Genomic DNA, 20,119 nt, shown 5'->3' on the forward strand with positions numbered 1-20,119 from the left:
CCAAGCTGAGGCTGAAATCTATTAGCATCATCATCTGAATGCCCTTAATACAAGAATAAATAGGAACTTTCTCAGTGTTGAAGATCACTGGTAGTTGATGTTACTGTACATCATTTTGAAGGTTTTCTTGATCATGAGATATTGAGGACACAAATTTGGCATTCTACTTTCAATATGTCTTCAAAAACATGTGAAAATTTCTTAAACAGGCCTTTTCTGTGGCTTTAAGTAAAATCAAACAAATGAAACTAAAAGAAGTTCTTCATGGGCATTCTTTTTAATGTTACAAACGCAACTAATCATTATGTGTTCGCGGAGGTCTGGTAATGGGCGTGTGCGTGGTGGGGAGCAGGGTGTCAGGAAAGGCTTCGGAGAGTAGAACATGTAAGCCCCAAATGCAGGCTGCGTGCCCCGCATCTATGAAAAGACCAGAGAAAGAGTGATGCTCTAGAATGGCACGCCAGGTGGCAGCGTGGACGGGAAAAGCCACAAATCTCATGGCTTTCCAGACCCGGTTTGAGTCTCAGTTCCGGGACGACGACCTCTGGGACCTAGGACAGTAACATAAAGTCTCTGAACCTCAGCATCTTCATCTGTAAAATGGGGTTGTGTCTACGTTTTCAGTGCATGTTGGAAAGGTTGTCCAAGGTGTCCAGTGAAAGCCCAGCACACGTCCCAGCTGTGGATAATGGCTTTCCGTATCTCCTGTGCTCCTCTCCAGTTGTGAACCCACACACTCGGCAGATGTGCTCAGCCTACTAGAAGAGCACCCTGCCCTACAAGATGGTTCATAACCCTGTGGCCGAAGCAACCAAGATGCTTTCCACGCTTGCATCAAGGCAAAGCGTACTTTCCCAAGAAACCATGATAGGAATAATACTTAAGGAAGCCACTCAAACATTTTATAACTTCCCCGGCATGAGGTAGGAGTGAGTCAGGATATGCGGGTTTATCTGTGTTTATCCAGCATGACACAGAGGAGAGGGACACGGGGCTGTGACTGGCAAGTATGGCTGAGAAAGACAAGGCCTCCAGGGGGCTAAAGGGTTAGGTATCTGTTTCTGCTACAAGTCCTGTAGGGAGGTCACACTGCGGGAAGGTGACGGACCTTCCATAATGCTTGCCCAGGGGATTTCTGACCATTCAGCTACACAGACCTCATCTCTTACCTGAGGAAAGGCGCTGAAGGAATTCTACCCACCGTGTCTGGTGGGCATAAGCTTGTCGGTACCCCAAAGAGGAAGATGCCTGTGGAAAGGGAATATTCTCCTTGACATCCTTCAAACTCTTTGCTCTGATTCTTCCTTCACCATGCAATGGCCCTGACACCCAATCCCATTTCCACAGCATCCAAAGCTGAGCACAGACATGGGCAAGCCAGTTAATGCAAAGCTCTTGCTCCCAGGCATGTATGAAAACGGCTGAATTGATCCTGGGCTGCCTGATGCATCTGACTAATGCAAGCCAATTGCCTCCCCGTCCCACCGTGGAAACCTTGATTTGCTATTTTTAAAAGGGGGTTGGGGGTTCCAGTTGGTACTATGTACCAACTCTGCTGCTCACACAGTAAAGTGAGGCCCCCTGTCTCATTAATGGCATAGACTTCCAAATCACCAGGGGTAATACCTCCTGAACTGAGAGAGTCTTACTGAGCTCTTGCTGCCCTGATCAGGGCAGCTTCATCTGCTCTGGCTGTCACCTTCTTTTGCAGTTTTGGAATACATCGTTTGTAGAATTGAACTTCTTAAACACAGGTGGGCAGATCCAATTCCAGTTTACGGGGCGCCTGGGTGGCTCAGTCGGTTAAGCGTCTGACCTCGGCTCAGGTCATGATCTCACCGTTCGTGGGTTTGAGCCCCGCGTCGGGCTCTGTGCTGACAACTCGGAGCCCAGAGCCTGCTTCAGATTCTTTGTCTCCCTCTCTCTCTGCCCCTCCCCCACTCACACTCTGTCTCTCTGTCTCTCTCTCCCTAAAATAAATAAAACACTTAAAAAATTAAAAAAAAAAAACAATTCCAGTTTAATGTCCAGTCACTTATGTACATCAGGCATCTACTGAGCAAACAACATGTGCACAGATGGGCCTGAGCCAGACCCTGGAAGAACCAAGGTGAATTAAGATACAATTGCAATACACAAATATTATAAATATTAATTGTGATGTTAAAAGTACAGGAGATAATTAACAACGGAGAACTGGTTTAAAAAGCAAGCCCCAGAACAGCAGGCTGCAGTGTGTACACGCACACACACACACACAACAGAACACAAGTCACTATAATGTACTTTGGGGCAATACGATTACAGGTCATCTAGAGTTTGTTCCTAATACTTTCTTTGTTTTCCCAATTTCCTGCAGTGAAAACTAGTTACTTGTCTCTTCAAAAAGAGCACCAATAAAATGTTGACAATAACCAAAGCGCACTGACCGCCTCAGAATTCTGAGTCCCCACAGTGCCCCTGTATTAAACCTAGCTATTTGACACACCTAGGTCCCTCACTCGAAAGATCCATGTGTGTGTGTCTGTGTGGGTGTACATGTGTGCCTTAAACACATGTGTATGGTTGATTCTAACAAAGCTAAACTGGGGATCCTTTGTGGGATCCTGGTTGGGTGGAAGAAGACTGGACAAGTTCTGGGATCTTTCAGAGCAGCTGAAATTGGAGTACATCAGAGTGGCTGCTTATCAGAAAAGGTACTCAAACACAGAAGATGCACGGGGCATAGAAAACCACCAGCCGTTCGGTCTGACTCCTAAATGGCAAAAGCAGAAGGGCAGATCTCCCAACCACAGGCATCGGCTTGTGAACCAGCTGCCTCTCCCAGGGGCAATTCTATGCCCTTATTCCTGGGGACAAGCATCAATAGCTAAATCATCTATTTAATGATGATCCATGACTAAGCTTTATACCGCTACAAGGGCCAGAAACATTACACACATAATTCTTTGCAAATCTGTTCATCTGATTTGTTTAGAAACAGCTATTACAAACATACATTTGGAAGGGGAAACCAAAGCAGAAACACTGCAACCAGCTCAGGGAGCGCTGACACCTTCAAGGTCAGAAATATTTAATGAGCACCTACTATATGCCATAGTAGGTGTTTGTACTACAGTAAGGAATAAAACAGGAGCAGTCCCTTCCTTCACACAGCTTAACTGTGGAAGAATTGAGGAGGAAACAATAAAAACAAAAAGTAGATGTGGAAGCCTGGCACTTATAGGACACCATATCGCAGTTGCAGCCCTAACAACCTTGACTGTGTAGGTCAAACTATCAAAGCTCCTAATGGGGGGGGGGGGGGGGTTGCAGATTTTAGTTTCTGATCAAATAAACTCGACAAATTCACACTATGAGTTCGGAGACAATCTACAGCAAAGAAACATGTCTAAGTTTGCTTAAGCTGACATTTCCCAAATGTTCTGACCACAAGAATTCCCCTTCTCATGGACTACCTGTCAACAGATCATGGAAAACTACCATTTAGCAAAACTCAGCTTGCAAAATGCACAACAATGGCTGTGCCAACAATATTAAGTTATCATCGGTGAGCTCTTTTTAAAAAGACAGGAAGGTTCATTATGCTTTCTATAAACATTCACAGACTTGTAAGTTTTGACTCGTGAAGGCATGAAAATTTATTTGGAATCGTCCATTCCACAAAATTAGAGAAAGAGATTTTGGTATATGTCTCATCTTGGCAGAGAATTGTGGACCTGTAAATCCAGCCTCCTCCCAAACCCCAAAACCTCCAGGGTCCACTGCCTAGCCAATGTGGCTCTGAGCTACAAGCAGAGGCACCACAGAAACAGACAGGTGGCCGAAGAGGGCACAGTGAGTAATCAGCATGTGACCAGGTGCTAGAGACAGAAGACACAGAGTCACAGGTGCTCACAAAAAAGTATGCAGCCAAGTTCTCATAGTCTATTTCAGGGAAGGGGAGTGGTTATAGAGACTGCTGACAAGAGGGAAAGCACAGACCATCCCTTAACCCCTCCCTTTTGTTTTAAATACCTTTCCTGTCAAATGTGTTAATCCATGTGTCAGTAAGAGAAATGGATGGGAGACTCTGACTTGTAAAAGAGAAAGAGTTCTGAGTTGAAAGACAACAGATTTAGGTTCAACACAGTCATTATCTAGCCAAGACCCCATTTTCCTCTGATGACCTTATCACCTTGTTCACTCCCCTTCACTTCTAGTTACGGTGTGGGTTAAAGAGTAACCACCAATCTCAAATCACGGAGACAAAGAATTTTGTCACTAAATGGTGTTAGGACACTTAGATAGCCATTTGGATAAGGACAAAATTAGATCCATTCATCACATCATACACAAGAATAAACTGCAAATGAATCAGAGATCTAAATGTGAAAAATGAAATTATACAGGCACTGGAAACTAACACGAGTGAACATGGCTGTTGAGAAATGCTTTCTAACCATGATCAAAAAAGAGAGCAATGAAAGAGAAAGTTGATAAATGTGTCCACATAAATATAAAAACTTTCACATGACAAAATAAAAAAACACTGTAAGTAAAATTAAAAGGCAACAAATTGAGACACAATATTTATATTTCATAGATTAAGGGCTAATTTACAAAGACATTTTTAAAAACTTTTTTAACATTTATTTATTTTTGAGAGAGAGAGAGACAGAATGCAAGGAGGGGAGGGATAGAGAGAGAGGGAAACACAAAATCCGTAGCAGGCTCCAGGCTCTGAGCTGTCTGCACAGAGCCCGATGCGGGGCTCAATCTCAGAACTGAGATCATAACCTGAGCCAAACTAGAAAACTCAACCTACTGAGCCACCCAGGCGCCCCTTTACATAGACATTTTTGAGGGGAAAAAAGACCATAACCCAACCGAAAAAAATTAGTAAAATGTATGAATAGACAATCCACAAAATTTAAATTTATAAAATTAACAAATATGATCTTTAAATACATGAAAAAAAATGTTCAACCTCATTCCTAACAGGATATATGCAAATTAAAACTACATCGAAATAGTACTTCTCACCCATCACGCTGGCAACAATTCAAAAGCCTGACAATACGCTGTGGTTGAGAATTCTAGCAAGACACTCCTACAGAGAAGAATCTGGCATTGTCTATCTAACACAAAATTTGCCTTTGACCCAGCATTCCCACTTCCAAGAATATAGCCTGAAGATATACCTCCACTACTATGCAAATAAATGTGAATAATATTACCCATTGCAGGAAGCCACTTAACTGTCCAAGTATAGGAAGGAAGGAAGGAAGGAAGGAAGGAAGGAAGGAAGGAAGGAAGGGAGGAAGGAAGGAAAAGAAAGAGAAAAAGGGAGGGAGGGAGGAAGGAAGGGAGGGAGGGAGGGAGGGAGGGAAGGAAAGGAGAGGGAAGGAAGGAAGGAAGGAAGGAAGGAAGGAAGGAAGGAAGGAAAAGAAAGAGAAAAAGGGAGGGAGGGAGGAAGGAAGGGAGGGAGGGAGGGAGGGAAGGAAAGGAGAGGGAAGGAAGGAGGGAAGGAAGGAAGGAAGGAAGGAAGGAAGGAAGGAAGGAAGGAAGGAAAAGAAAGAGAAAAAGGGAGGGAGGGAGGAAGCAAGGGAGGGAGGGAGGGAGGGAAGGAAAGGGGAAGGAGGGAGGGAGGGAAGGAAGGAAGGAAGGAAGGAAGGAAGGAAGGAAGGAAGGAAAGAAGGAAGAGAAAGAAAGATAAAAAGGGAGGGAGGGAGGGAGGGAAGGAAGGAAGGAAGGAAGGAAGGAAGGAAGGAAGGAAGGAAAGAAGAAAGAGAAAGAAAGATAAAAGGGAGAGAGGGAGGAAGGAAGAAAGGAAGGAAGAGAAAGAAAGAGAAAAAGGGAGGGAGGGAGGGAGGGAAGGAAGGAAGGAAGGAAGGAAGGAAGGAAGGAAGGAAGGAAAGAAGGAAGAGAAAGAAAGATAAAAAGGGAGGGAGGGAGGGAGGGAAGGAAGGAAGGAAGGAAGGAAGGAAGGAAGGAAGGAAGGAAGGAAGAAGAAAGAGAAAGAAAGATAAAAAGGGAGAGAGGGAGGGAAGGAAGAAAGGAAGGAAGAGAAAGAAAGAGAAAAAGGGAGGGAGGGAGGGAGGGAAGGAAGGAAGGAAGGAAGGAAGGAAGGAAGGAAGGAAGGAAGGAGGATGGATAGAGGGAGGAAAGGAAAGGAAAGGAAAGGAAAGAAGGAAGGAGGGAAATGGAAAGAAAGAAGAAAATAATTTTTATTATTTTTTAAATTCTTTTTATTTTAGAGAGAGAGCATGCATGTATGGGGGAGGGGCAGAAGGAGGGAGAGAGAATCCCAAGCCGACACTCAGTGTGGAGCCTGAAGAAGAGCTCAATCCCACCATCATTACCTGAGTCAAAATCAAGAGTCATATGGTCAACCAACTGAGCCACCAAAGTGCCCCTATTTTTTAAGTTTATTTATTTATTTTGAGTGAGAGAGAGAGCATGAGTGGGGGACAGGGGGCAGAGAGAGAATCCCAAGTAGGCTCTGCACCATCAGCACAGAGCCCTACACAGGGCTTGACCTCAGGAACTGTGAGATCATGACCAAGCTGAAATCTCTTGACTGAGCCACCCAGGTACCCCAAGAAAAGAATTTTTAAAAAGCAAAGTTCAAAGGCTTATTTTTTAAAGGTTTATTTATTTTTGAGAGAGAGAGAGAGAGAGAGAGAGAGAGAGAGAGAGCACGAGCAGGGGAGAGGCAGAGAGAGAGGGAGACACAGAATCCAAAGCAGGCTCCAAGCTCCGAGCTGTCAGTACAGCTCCGAGCCCGACACAGGCCTCGAACCCATAAACTGTCGGACGTTTAACCAACTAAGCCAATCAGGTGCCCCAAAAAGGCTTATTTTTATAGTATGTTACCTTTCGTGTAAGAAAGACAAAGAAGTATGAAAACACACGTAAATCAGGCTTAAAACAAATACAGGAAAGATAACAAAGAAAACAAAGAGGTTGGTTTCCTACAAGAGGCAGAGGGAGTATCAGGGTGGATGGAATGTTGGAGGGAGTAGGAGCACTTCTCTGAGTATACATTTTTGTTTGGTGTTGACATTTGGAAGCATGTTATTGTTTTACAAACTCAAAAGGTAAAATTAAATCAACAAGGCAAGGGTGGGAAGGACGAAAATTAAAACTGAAAGCAAACTAAAAGAATTAAGCCCAAATATATTTTATTTATTTATTTATTTATTTATTTATTTATTTATTTAATGTTTATTTATTTTTGAGAGAGAGAGAGAGAGAGGGCAACAGTGAGAGGAAGGGAGACACAGAATCCGAAGCAGGCTCCAGGCTCTGAGCTGTCAGCACAGAGCCCGACCCAAGGCTCAAACTCAGCAACCACGAGATCGTGATCTGAGCCAAAGTCAAGACGCTCAACCCACTGAGCCACCCAGGCACCCCAAAACCAAATATATCTTAAATGAACAACATAATGACACCAGGGAATTGGGAGGAAGGTCCATAAAGGAAAGGAAAAAACAAATTCCTAAACTTAGTATTTGACAATAAAAGCTCAGTCTTAGGCAGGGTTAAAGTTGGAGAAGGGGCATCAGAAGCAAATCCTGAACTGTTTTTAAGTAGGTTGGTTTTGTGTAGTGGTATGAGAGAAAAAATCATTATTATCATTACTTTTGTATTCATATACATACATATACACTCACATCTATATAGCTGCAGGTGTGTGTATATGTAGATGATACAGATATATACAGATGCACGTATATGCCTGTATACTTTTATTTGTATAATTTCCTAGTTCTGGTCATCAAAAGGGCTTATGACCGGAGGCCATGAGCACAGCTAGCATTCAAATGCTGGTCCCCAATCCTTAGTCCTCCACTAAACAGAACCAGAAAATACTGAAGACATGGTTGATCTCAGAGCACAGGCGGAGATGATGCAAGAGGAAACTGGAACAACTTTTTATCCTAGCATGGAAATAAGTGCTAACAACAACAACAAAGATGGGAGCCTGCCACAAGGACGTAGGAGCTAGATTGAAGGGGCTCTCACGGGACAAATCGTGGGCAATCTAAGCATCAAAATAATTACACAGCGCTAATAAATTATACAGGAATGAAGCAGAAGTCGGGAAGTCCATTCCTATATTAGAAACAGAGAGAGAGAAGGGCGGGACTCTTGCTAAGAGTAAAATGCAGAATACTGATGATGGCGGTGAAGGCTGTGCTGAAGACACGACAGCATGATTTTGCAACCATCCCAGCAAACACTGCTTTAGGCAAGAATTTAGGGGAAATGTCTGATGCGGAGCAAGAATAAAGGATCTCATGGATTGCTTAATAATTGCAAGGGAGGGGTGCCTGGGTGGTGGCTCAGTAGGTTGAGCGTCCGACCCTTGATTTCGGTTCAGGTCACGATGTCACAGTTCATGGGATCCAGCCCCGCCGTGGGGCTCTGCACTCACAGTGTGGAGCCTGCTTGGGATTCTCTCCTTCCCTCTCTCTCTCTCTGCCCCTCCCCAGCTTGCTCTCTCTTTCTCTGTCTCTCTCTCAAAATAAACTTAAAAAAAAAAATTCCCAGGGAAAAAGAGTAACTATGACGTGGAGAAGTTGGACAACACCTTGGCCAGGTGATCTTAACCATCATGTGCCTCCCTATGTAATTAATCCCGGGGGAGGACGTCACATCATTCATGCAATATTCTAGCCAGGAAGACACAACTGAATCTAAACACGAAGAAACAATTATCTAACCCAAATGAGGAACACCATATTTCTTAAAAGGAGGGGCACTGTATTCTTCAAAAATGTCAGTGTCATGAAAGACAAAGAAAGGTCGTGGAAACGTTCAGAGTAAAAGAGACAGAAGAGTCACGACAACTAAGTGCGTTGCCTGATCCCAGGCTGGACTCTGTACTGGAGGGGAAAAAATACTGTCAAGAACATAACTGGGCAAAGTGACAAAACAGAAGTAAAGAGAGATTAAAGTACCAAATCAGTGTTAGAGTACTGAAGAGGGGAACTACTGTGGGAAGAGGAAGAGACACCCTTACTATTAGGAAATACACACTGTAATTGGGGGGTAGAGGGCCATGATGTATCGTGATGCAGGCAGCTTCTCTCAAATACTGTAGAAAATAATTACATACACACACATATATATTATATGATATATAAAACATATAATAAAGAGAGAGAAGGAAGAGGGAGAATGCACATAAAATAAAATGTTCACAGATGAATCTGATGAAAGTACACGGGTATTATTTGGACTATTCCTGTTCTTGCAAATTTTCATTTGACATCATTTACAATTAAAAAAATTAAAGAAAAACTAACCACTGAGAAAGAGAAGGAAAAAATGTAGCAATCAAAAATTAGCTCTAGGTGGCTCAGTCGGTTCAGCAGCCAACTTCGGTTCAGGTCATGATCTCACAGTTCATGGGTTCGAGCCCCATGTTGGGCTCTGTGCTGACAGCTCAGAGCCTGGAGTCTGCTGTGGCTTCTGTGTCTCCCTCTCTCTCTCTGCCCCTCCCCTGCTCGCTCTCTCTCTCTCTCTCTCTCTCTCTCTCAGAAATAAACATTAAAAAAATTAGCTCTATTTTCCAGCAGGATTTGAAAACAATAAATTAATCCCAAAGTACATCATTCCATATAACACTTACATGCACATGTATTCATAGCTACTCAGAGAATTTTGTATATTTTCTTAACATGGGAAAGGATTCTAGAATTTCTTTTTCTGAAACTCCTGGAGATGACCAACACCTAAAATACCTAAGGCCACAGTGGCTATGCAGCCAGGGTTACAATTACAAGATTTGTAGGTCAATGCAAGCCTCTGAAATTCCAGTTCCCCACATTTGCAATCCGAGTACTATTTCCCTTCTAGAAAGAGCAAGTTTATAGTTAGAAGATGAGCTGTAGCTAACAAGCTAATAGCTAGCATCAATTTTTAAAAATCTATCAGCAGCGGCCTTTGAGGTTAAGTATCACCAAACGGATAAAGCAAGGAGGAGCAGGGAGCACTCTTTTTGTCAAAATATGGATCGGGCCACATGTGCTACCCTCCACTACAAATCTGAACTTCCCAGCAGAAGGAAAAAATCAGTAAATCGGGCCTTGAAGTTTCCTTCCTGGATAAGTTCCAAGAGGAAAAATAAAAAGATAGGAAGGTTAGACATTATGAGGTCAAGAACCATCAACCAAATGGAATGTGATGTTTAAACAGGAATGGGTAAAATATCTGGGAACAGGCAGAAAATCCTCAGCCCTCTGATTCCACACCAGGCTCTGCTGACTGAAACACACACACACACACACACACACACACTGCAGCTGAATACTAGGTATTGTTCCCTTCCAAAAAGCATTAAAATATAAAGGTCAGTTAGCTTAAATGGTATTTTATTGCACATACTTTAAAAAGACCTTGGACAATTAAAGCAGTGAAATATATTCCTCGCTATCATTTCTCAATGTTCTTAGAAGTATAAACAGAAGGCACGTCCCCATGTAAAACATGTTAACTCCTTCTCTTCTGTACACATTTATCTCAGGACCTCCCAGAACTTATGAGCCTTTTCAGTAGAGTCTCCAGTGCCTCTGTCATCCAGCAGTTTTCACGTGGGTGGCAGGGGAGTGAGGTCCCAGCAGTGCCGCCCACGGAGTAAGAGATTAATCAAAACGCCAGTAAAGGCACAGGTCAAAGATCAAGACCAGATCAGTGGTTCTCCTGGGAGCCCATTTAAAATAAGACTGAAGCTCAAGGCCCCGCCCGCAGACACTGTGACATCAGGTGAGAAGCAGAAGGACAGAGCTTTAAGTTCCTCTGGAGATGTCAGTAGGTGGCATGCTCGCAAACCACTGACCTAGAAGATTCTAAACCCCTCTGCAGCTCCTGAGCTCTAGGAAAAGCTTCAACTGTCTACGGCTTTACCATGTCCTTAGACTGACTAACACGGACAGCATCATTTTGTTTCTCACCCTGCTTCAGTTTCCACAAAGATAAAATGGCACCAACAAGAAACCAATTTCGCTAGGCTATAACAAAAAGTGAATACATTGTAAAGTACTTTGCATATGTGAATATCAATTTTTATCACCTCCCTTACATAATACATAAAGCTATTCCTTAAGTTTTCAAAAGTATTGCACTCCTAACAAATAGTCTATAAATAGTTATAAGGCTCTAGAAAACAGCCTTAAGTACTTGGTGGGTGTGGGTTGGTTGTATTTGCTCACAGAATCAGAGATCCCAGGGTGGGAAAAATTCTCCAGAAGTCATCTGGACAGCCCTCTGATTTCAAGCAGAAAAGAGATCGTTACCCCATTTCACAGATGCGTCAAGTGAAGCACGCTCAGGGCTCCACGCTCCACGCTGACATGCCTCTTTGATTTCTGAAGGTCAGAGACTTTCCGGTCGTGCCCTTACAGCTGAATATAGTGCTTGTTCTGGTTCATCTGGGTGACCTGAGACAACCAGAGCTCCCTCTCCGGGCCTTGGTTCACTAACCGCTAGCAAAGCAGGCTGAGGCTCTATAACCTCTCATGTGAGGCAGTGAAATGAAAGAAAAGCCCTCAATGTCAATAAATTGTTAACTCACTAAATGGATTAGTGACTTTGAACAAGACATTCCGTGCAAGGGGGAAAGAATCCCTATCATTAAACATCAAAACCTGAGCCTGGGATCTGAGAAGGGGCAGAGGATGTTAATCACGAAGGAGTGCACTGAATTATGGGGCTTCTGCTTCCTAAGGGCTTCTGAAAGTTACTGAAGCTGCTGGTTAAAGGGGCCTAGGGGTCATCCTTCCCACTTAAAGGGTAGAAAAATAAATAAACTCCTCGAAATATATGTCTGCTCCCAATGCTCTCAAGTACCATGGATTTAATGTTAATGGGGAAAAACAAGTTCTGGAAATCGCCTTTTTCAATAATCTCATTTTTAGAGACAAAGAAACACTGAGGAATAAAGAAACTTACTCAAGATAACAAAACAATTAAGAAGCAGATAGAATACCCAAGGACATTCTTAGTCATTTCTCCATTAGAAAAATCCTCACATCACATCACACTATTTTATGGTATCAGTCAAAAAATAAAACAGAAAACTTTGACTATATAGTTTAACAATTACAGTCAAGAAACAGAAGTCTTTCTGTTGTCCTAGCATATTAAGGAGATTTCATAAACAAAGGGGAACGGTAAAGGTAGCAGAATATATTTGCCGTTATTTTATTTTTTTTAAAGCAGGGCACACCCAAAAGCAAAGTTACTTTGATCTACCAAGAACGTGGGGAAGGAAACACCGTCTTTTATTTGATTATTAAGTTTACCCTGCAGTCTCCATTGTAAGGCTGGTATTATCATATAAGCTGGCTCCTAGCAGGAGGGGAAAGGCAGTAGAAAAGCAAAGTCAGGGGATGAAACTCAAGTCTGCAAACATTTACTGAGCATTTTCTCTGTGGACGGCTGTGCGCCAGAGCCCGTGGGGAACACAATTATGAGAAAACACCAGCCCTGCCCACAAACTGTTGAAAATCAAACGAGGCAGATTTATGCAAACAATTTACCCTAATTCAAGCCTTGAAGGATGAATGCAAAGAAGAATTTAAAAAAAAATTTTAAAAATATAAAAAAACAAAAAAACAAAAAACGGACACCAGACCAAGGATGAGACCGATCGTCTCTAACCCAGCCCAGGGGACCTGGTATGACAATGAGGAAATTAGGAGAGGCAGTCACCTACCCCAGCCCCCATGGTGCTCCATCACAGACCCACAGATGCCCTACAACCTCTGTCAGCCCCTCACCAAGCTACACAGTTTGTGTCTAAATGTGCCTTCCCTGCTCGGGACCCATCTCTACCTCTCTTCCTGCAGTTCAACAAACAGCAGGTGATTACATAGTGCACTCGAAGCCCTGGGATGGGCATCCTGGGGGAGAAAAGAAACTCTTCAGACAAGTCCATGTCTTCCAGAAACGGACAACCTGGTGAGGAAACACAGGATCATCATCCACCACTCACTCGTTTAGCTGACATTTATGGAAAATTTACTCTAGACCAGGTACCGAGGGACACGCTGAGGCTTCAGAAACGTGCAGGACACAGCTGATTTCACAGTCCAGGGGGGAAGACAAACACACAATACTGAATAAGCATCGTGCAGTGACGTCAGGCTTAAGAAGAGGTGTAAGCACCTGGAGCTGTAAGACAGGAGGGAACTCAGAGGAGAGCGGTGGGTTATCAGGAAGGCACGGCGAAGAGCACCTCTACAGCTAACAAGTATACTTCTGACTCGGACACGAGGTAGAAGGAAATAGGCATCTGATAAAGACACAGACGACACAGCGTGAAAGGGTCCCCGGGATTCTTCTGAGCAAAGCCTGAGCTGCAGGGCAGGGTAGAAAGTCTTCCCGTTGCTTTGATGACTCGCAGACCAACCAGTGAATCAGATCTGGAGAAACTTCCAGAAGGTCACACGTGGGTAGCAGCAGAAGTAGGACTGGCACCCAGAACTCCACACACCTCGACGGGGCTTCTCCCCAGGCCCACTCTGGTCCTCTGGGTCTGGCAGCGAGCCAGCCACCTGCAGCTCTGACAGACTGCCATCCGAGGCAGTGGACTGAGGAACCACCTCGGCAGGGGGCTCAGAGAGTGGATAAGAGCGCCCGCCCTACCTCAGCCAAGTGCACTTTTGATCAGTGTTGTCTTGAGGACACGCGTTTGTCTCTAAACACTCCCAAATCTGGGAGCACCTGGGCGGTTCAGTCGGTTAAGCGTCTGACCCTTGGTTTCGGCTCAGGTCATGATCTCGAGGTTCCTGAGTTCGAGCCCCACATCGGGCTCAGCACTGGAGGTATAGAGCCTGCTTGGGATTCTCTCTCTCTCCTTCTCTCTCTCTCTCTCTCTCTCTCTCTCTCTCCCCCCCCCCCCACTTGTGCACTCTCTCTCTTTCTCTCAAAATAAATAGATCAATTTAAAAAAATAAAATTACTAAACACTCCCAAAGGAAAACCCATCCCCAACCTTCCCCAGCCTTCCTATAACTGTTTATGACAGCATGCGGACCTGAAGAGAGGAGGAGTGTCAGAAGAAACATTCTAGAAACCTCCTTCTTCCACAGCGGGGAAACAGGCCCACTCACACCACAGGTCAGACAGCACCTGGACAAAAGGTCTAGCACATTTTACTGAACGCCCCCTGCTTGGTGGCCCATGAGCTCATTCTCACAGCCCACGTTTTCTGTCACCTTCAGAGTGATAGGCACTGGAAGGGCAAGGCTGCTGTCACAAGGATACATTAATTGTGTACTGTGCAGACAGAGCCTAAGCAATGAAGAAATAGAGAAGAAACCCTTTCAAAGTCTCCTCTCAAGCTTCTCAAAGGTGCGTCCCAGCCACCACCCTCTGCAAGTCCTTTGAGGTTTGCTCTCTCATTCCAATGCCCCAGCTCCCACTGCTCTCCTGTCAGTACCCGGCAGCAAAGGTGGGAGAGGACTGCCAAATTCTTGTGAATCCTGAAGATTTCCTTTATGAGTCACGGAAAACCGAAATAACTCGGCGGGGGGTTGGGGGGGGGGGGACTTGATAAAGAAACACAGTTTTAAATCCGTTCTCACTAATTTGTTCCTCTGTGTGGTAGAACTCCTGAGCACGGGAAAAATGAAGTTTCCAGAGCTGACGCAAAGATGGGAGTTTTTTGTTAGGTTGTGTCAATTGTCACCGTGGCATTTCTCGTTAGGATTTTTCTTACTGTCATTTTTTTGTTAAATTAATTACAGTTTGATCAGTGTGGGAGCTATTTTGAATCCATGGGACTTTCCTAACCAGATTGTTTTGGCATTTTGAAGTCACTCACATTCAGGGCCTAAACAATATGGCAAGTATCTCTTTTTCTCTTTCCTTTATACTCAAATTCTAAACAAAAGAACCATCTGTTCTCTCTCTAAAAACATCAGCCCTTGTTTTCATTTTTCCGTTAATGATAATGCCTCAAACCTAGACCATGTCTTTCTGCCACTTGCTTATTAAAGCACTTTGTAGATACTGTCTCATTCAACTTCAACATCACCACCTACCAACTGGGGAGGAAGGGGAAATGTTTGTCGATATTTAGTCCGATAAGTGATTTTCGGATACTTGATGAATCTGGCACAGATGATGGCATGTTAGCCTCAGAAGGGACCTTGGGGCCATCATCTAACCCAGTGCTGGCTCTTCGATATGTAAAAGGGAGACCCAGAAAGGAGAAGTCACTTCATGTTCTATTTGGGTACTTAGCTCTCTACCCCTGACTAAAAGCAGTGAAGGTAAGAACCGTGTCTGACACGTTTTTGTATCTCTGGCACCTGATGTGTAAAAAGCGCTCATTTAAATATTTGTTGAGTAAATGGAAATGTTTGTGACTAGTTCCACAGGTGGTTGTGGCAGAGCTGGGGTCAGAGTTCAATAATCCCATCCTCTTAGTAAGTACGTTGCTCTTAATAGTACCCTATAGATCTGAACGCAAGAAGAATCGAATAAAGACACCACCCAACTCGGGGAACAAGAAACGGGCTTGTGTCTCTAAGTAAGAAATCTGTTGAACAAACCCAGTAGGAATCACCAAGTCTGGCCACTGGCCACGCTAAAATTTAACCCACGTTGAGGCTGACTTTCTATCAGCTCAGTGCTCTGTAAGTGCTCCACGTATTTGGGGATTTGGTGGAGCCATTCCTTAAACCTCACCCGACTGGAAGAACTGATGTGTCTTCAGGCCAAAGTACAGCATGTCTTCATACCCCCAGGAGCCCAACAAGACCATCTTCTACCCTGCGATTTGCTCTCCTCACTTGCTGTAACTCGAGAGCATCCAGACTCCCAGGATCATGAAATCCACCAGCCCAGAGTTTTCCAGTGAGCTGAGAGGTCACTGAAATAAAAACCTTTTTTTCCATGTGCCTCACTGGAAATCAGCAACTCATTTGGCATGTTTTTCTTATTTTCTGAATGCCCTATTCCCCACTGCTACTCCTTGAAGCTAAAGTAGAAATAAATTATTTCTGGAAAAGCAAGTTAAATGTGGGATTCTGTCATTGGAATTGCTTCTATAGTAGTAGTACTAACAAAGTCAATAACTCCCTAAAGACTGTTCCAAAGCAGTTTGTCCATGTAGACAAGAAAGCTAAAGGTCCGAGGAGAGAAGAAGAACACATTTTTTTTTTTAGTAAAAGAAGAAAGAGCCGAAGAGAATTCACGTATATTATAATGTGGTCTCACATAAAGGGAATTAGTTTCAGATAGGAACAAGAAACAAATTAGTTACAAAATATAAAGAAATCAACATAAATAAGCCTTCAAATAATTCGAAGAATAGTGTTTTTAAAGGGGGAGGTGGGGAGGGGATGGTAGGGGAGAAGAGAAAAACACGGGGGCTGAGACACAAACCCTAACACGCTGGGTCTGATACAGACACAGAGGCTGCCGCTGGTGTCTGGGATTGTCCAGCATGTACGTCAGGGCAAACAGCTGCAGAGAGGTCCCCTGCACAGAGAGCAGACACAGCAGGTTGAATCGTGCTATGTCAATAGTCCTTTCCTCGCTCAGCACCCTCTGCTCCTAGGGGGCTTCAGTGTCAAGGGCGTCCCGTGGGCCGTTTATCACTCTTGTAGTCGCTACACAGAATGAAAACCCTCTCTCTGTATGTTCCTGACAAAAGTCTGCCCTTTCATTTTTTTAAGGTTTGTTTAACGTTTATTTATTTTTGAGAGAGAGAGAGAGAGCGCGCGCGCGCGCGCGCGAGTGGGGGAGGGGCAGGGAGAGTGGGACAGAGGATCCAAAGCAGGCTCTGCACTGACAGCAGTGAGTCCAAAGTGGGGCTCAAACCCATAAGCCTCGAGATCATGACCTGAGCCGAAGTCGGATGCTCAACGGACCGAGCCACCCAGACGCCCCAAGGGTTTGCCCTTTTCATACCTACGGACCTTCGTGCTCTCGGGACCACCACCAAAAATATCACCTTGTACCTTGCAAACACAGTGCATACATCCAGCATCCTAATGTTTTACATTTAAAAGTGAAAGGTCCTACATTTAAGAATATATAAAAGAGACACAAGACGTTACTTGAGTGGTCTTGATCTCCAACCTTAACTTTTCAGAGGATTACTTGTGAACTTGCCATTGGGACGGTCAGTTAACTAAACGTCCGCCTGATGTCCAATCAGGTATCTGCAGGACCAGAGGAGGCCTGCATGTGCAGGGCTTGCCACCCTGGACATTCTCCTCCTGCCAAAACCATATCTGAGGAAAGAATGCTGAAGTAGACCGGCACTCCATCTCACAGGAGCTAACGAGCAAATACAATTTGGTAGCGATGACTGGTACTTCTCCAAATAAAAGTTTCTATCGAAAGATGTTGCTGCTTTGATATTCTAAGCACTCAATTAAAGTCGGACGATTTGGGGCAAAGCTCTCAACCACTCTGGACGTGAGTTTCCTTTTCTACAAAATAAAAGCAGTCAAATTCAGTAAGCTTTAGACTTCCTTCTGGCTCAGAAATTCTGTACCTACTGCCAAGTGGTCTCTCCCTCCTAGTGTGCCAGTCCGCACCCCCACCTCTCACACCCAAACACGCACAAGTATACACGTACTCACCCCTAGCCCGTCTACAGCCTTGTCAGGTAAGCTGTAAGTAGTTCCTACCCTCATTCCCCACTGCTGCTTCTCCGCCAAACACTTGACACAAAAAAGGATTTTGAAGGGAGGTCATGAGGGAGAAATGAGACACGTGCCCACCATTTACACACAGACCTCACCTTGAGATGACATCTTCTGCGGGTCCCAGCGGTGTCTTCATCACCCCAGACCCCAGAGGCAGCCATCTGCCAGAGTGCCAGCTCCTCAAGTCCGATCTCTACCTCTTACTCTCCGAGACCGTGGACAAGTCATTTTACCATTTTACCTCTCTGGGCCTCGGATTCCCCGAGTTTGCCAAAACGTGCAAGAATTCGGACGTGCTACTCTAGAGATCTGAAATTTCATTACAAATTTCAAGCAAACACCCACCAAAGCCCTCTATCTGGTATTGCTGTTGACCTACAGGCTCTCAGACAAATGGAAGTGACTTTTTGCATGATCTTGCACAACAATAATAATAGTGCATCAATAGGGGCAAATACTTCTAATTTGTGCTTGTTTATTTGTTTATTTCCAGGCTAAAGAAGTTACAGGCACCACCTGCCAATGGCCTTTGGAGATTCCACGATGCCCTTTTGGTTAACGATGGTCCAGAAGTTCGGAAACTTAAAAAGGTGGAACTGGAAACCACGCAGTAAAAATGTGGAGCCTGAAATATTGAGAAAATGATTTAGGGAAAATAATACCACTTCCTTCTTCAAAACCTTTTTTTTATTTAACAATAATGACCGTAATAACGACAGTATACAAAGTAACAATATAATTGAGCACAGAACACACTGATTTGCCTCGGATCCCTTTCAGCCGTGTAATCAGCACGAACAGCAAGACCATAATACTCATGTTTCTATTTGTTGCCCTCAACTGACATGGTTGGTCGTTTGTTTTGTTTTAAATAAAATGAGGAAGCAACAAATATATTACATCCGTCTGCAAAAAACCCATATTTGCATGTGGAAAACAAATAAGGGGGTGCCTGAATGGGTGATTAGGCATGCAATTGCCCATCTGCCCCAGCCTCCCTGCAGGTGCACCTGTCACGGGAGCAGAGAAAAAAAAGGAGAGCCATCGGCCAGAAGGGCGACAGATAGGAGGGAAACCAACAGTACCCTTCGCACCGGAACTTGTTCTGAGCTGTGCGCTGCTACAGTCCCAGCTCCCACCTACTGCCCCTGTATCTTAGAGCTGAAAAGCAGAAACATCTTAAGCCAACCTTTCGTTAGTCTTCTGTGGTTTCTCTACATCACAAAGGCAATTCTCTAAATACCTCAATAGGTACAAGTATATTTGTTGTTGCAATGATTTTTATGAGCGTGAGTGACCTCCTCTCCCATATTCTTCCCCTCGGTCCCTCCACCCCAGCCACGCTGGCCTCCTCACTTTTCCAGAATGTACCAAACAGGCTTCAGCCTCAGGGCCTTTGTGATTACTTTCTCTCAGCCTAAAACAGTCTTCCTCCTCTCAGCTCCAGCTTCAGGTCTTTGTTCATATAGACCCTTATCAGGAAGAACTTCTCCCTAACTCCTGTTCCCTTAATCAGTCTTATTTTTCTTCTGAATATAGAGTGCAACTGAAATATTACATGTTTAGTCATTAATTTGTATGTAGTCTGTCTCCATCGAATAGAAGGTTTGTCTGATTTTGTTCACAGAACATGGAATAGTGTCTAACACACAGCAGGTGCTCAATAAACAGTTGGTAAGTTACTGAGCCATCATGATTACTAGCAAACCCCTTCCCTTCCACCATAGGTCGTCTTCTGGAATAAGACAGGATTCATGTTCTTCAGAAGCTTCTATAATCTAGTAAGAAAGGAAGACTGGAAGTATACTTATATAGCAGAGCAAAGTGACACAAATGTTCTGTTGGATATATAAACAAAGCACTCTGATACTACAGAAAAAGCAAATCGTTGACTGTGGGGTAGGAAGGGTTGAGGGAGGCCAACAGAACAGAGTTCTCTGGAAATCCCTTGAAAAGCAGAAATCATCCTCAAAAATACACTCAGTACAAAAAAAGTATTAAGACATCCTCAGTTAGCCTGCTTTCCTTCAACAATAATGCTAAGCGAAACAAAAGACTGCCCAAGATAAGTCAGCATTTATGTGTGCCAAGACCATGGAGAAAGGAAAAATCACTTTCCCCCATAAAGCCTTCATTTTAAAATGGAATTACTTAAATGCACATAAAACGTGCCTTCAGAAAATTCCAGACTCTCAGGACAGGGAGGACCTTAGAGGGCTTCCAGTCCAACTTCTCATTCCCTCTACAAAGGACCCATTAGTATCAACCTCTACGTGCAGCGGTGAAGTCATCACCCTTCAAAATGGCACATTCCATTGGTGGTCTGCCCCTAATATTAAGTCCTTCTTCACACGTCTTTCTGTTGCTTTCACCCACTGCTTCCAGAAGTCCTTCTGAGAGCACAGAGAGTGAGTGTGTGTCCCCTTCCTGCTCTGTTCCCTCCCCCTCCATCCCCTTTC

General features: G+C 44.1%; 1 protein-coding gene across 13 annotated transcripts in view; it reads right to left on the reverse strand.

Annotated features, from left to right (window-relative positions):
* The window catches only part of LPP (LIM domain containing preferred translocation partner in lipoma), a 669,728-nt gene that overhangs the window by 574,228 nt on the left and 75,381 nt on the right, over positions 1-20,119 (reverse strand). For 2 of the 13 annotated variants that reach the window (XM_053221073.1, XM_053221074.1), the window contains exon 3: positions 18,177-18,285. The exons of 8 other annotated variants lie outside the window; for them this stretch is intronic. The gene's annotated coding sequence lies outside the window, so the exon portion shown is untranslated. 3 more of the 13 variants (XM_053221075.1, XM_053221076.1, XM_027061205.2) reach the window with 3 other exon arrangements.

The sequence above is a fragment of the Acinonyx jubatus genome, chromosome C2, assembly GCF_027475565.1.
Source record: "Acinonyx jubatus isolate Ajub_Pintada_27869175 chromosome C2, VMU_Ajub_asm_v1.0, whole genome shotgun sequence".
In the NCBI taxonomy this organism is placed as follows: Eukaryota; Metazoa; Chordata; class Mammalia; order Carnivora; family Felidae; genus Acinonyx; species Acinonyx jubatus.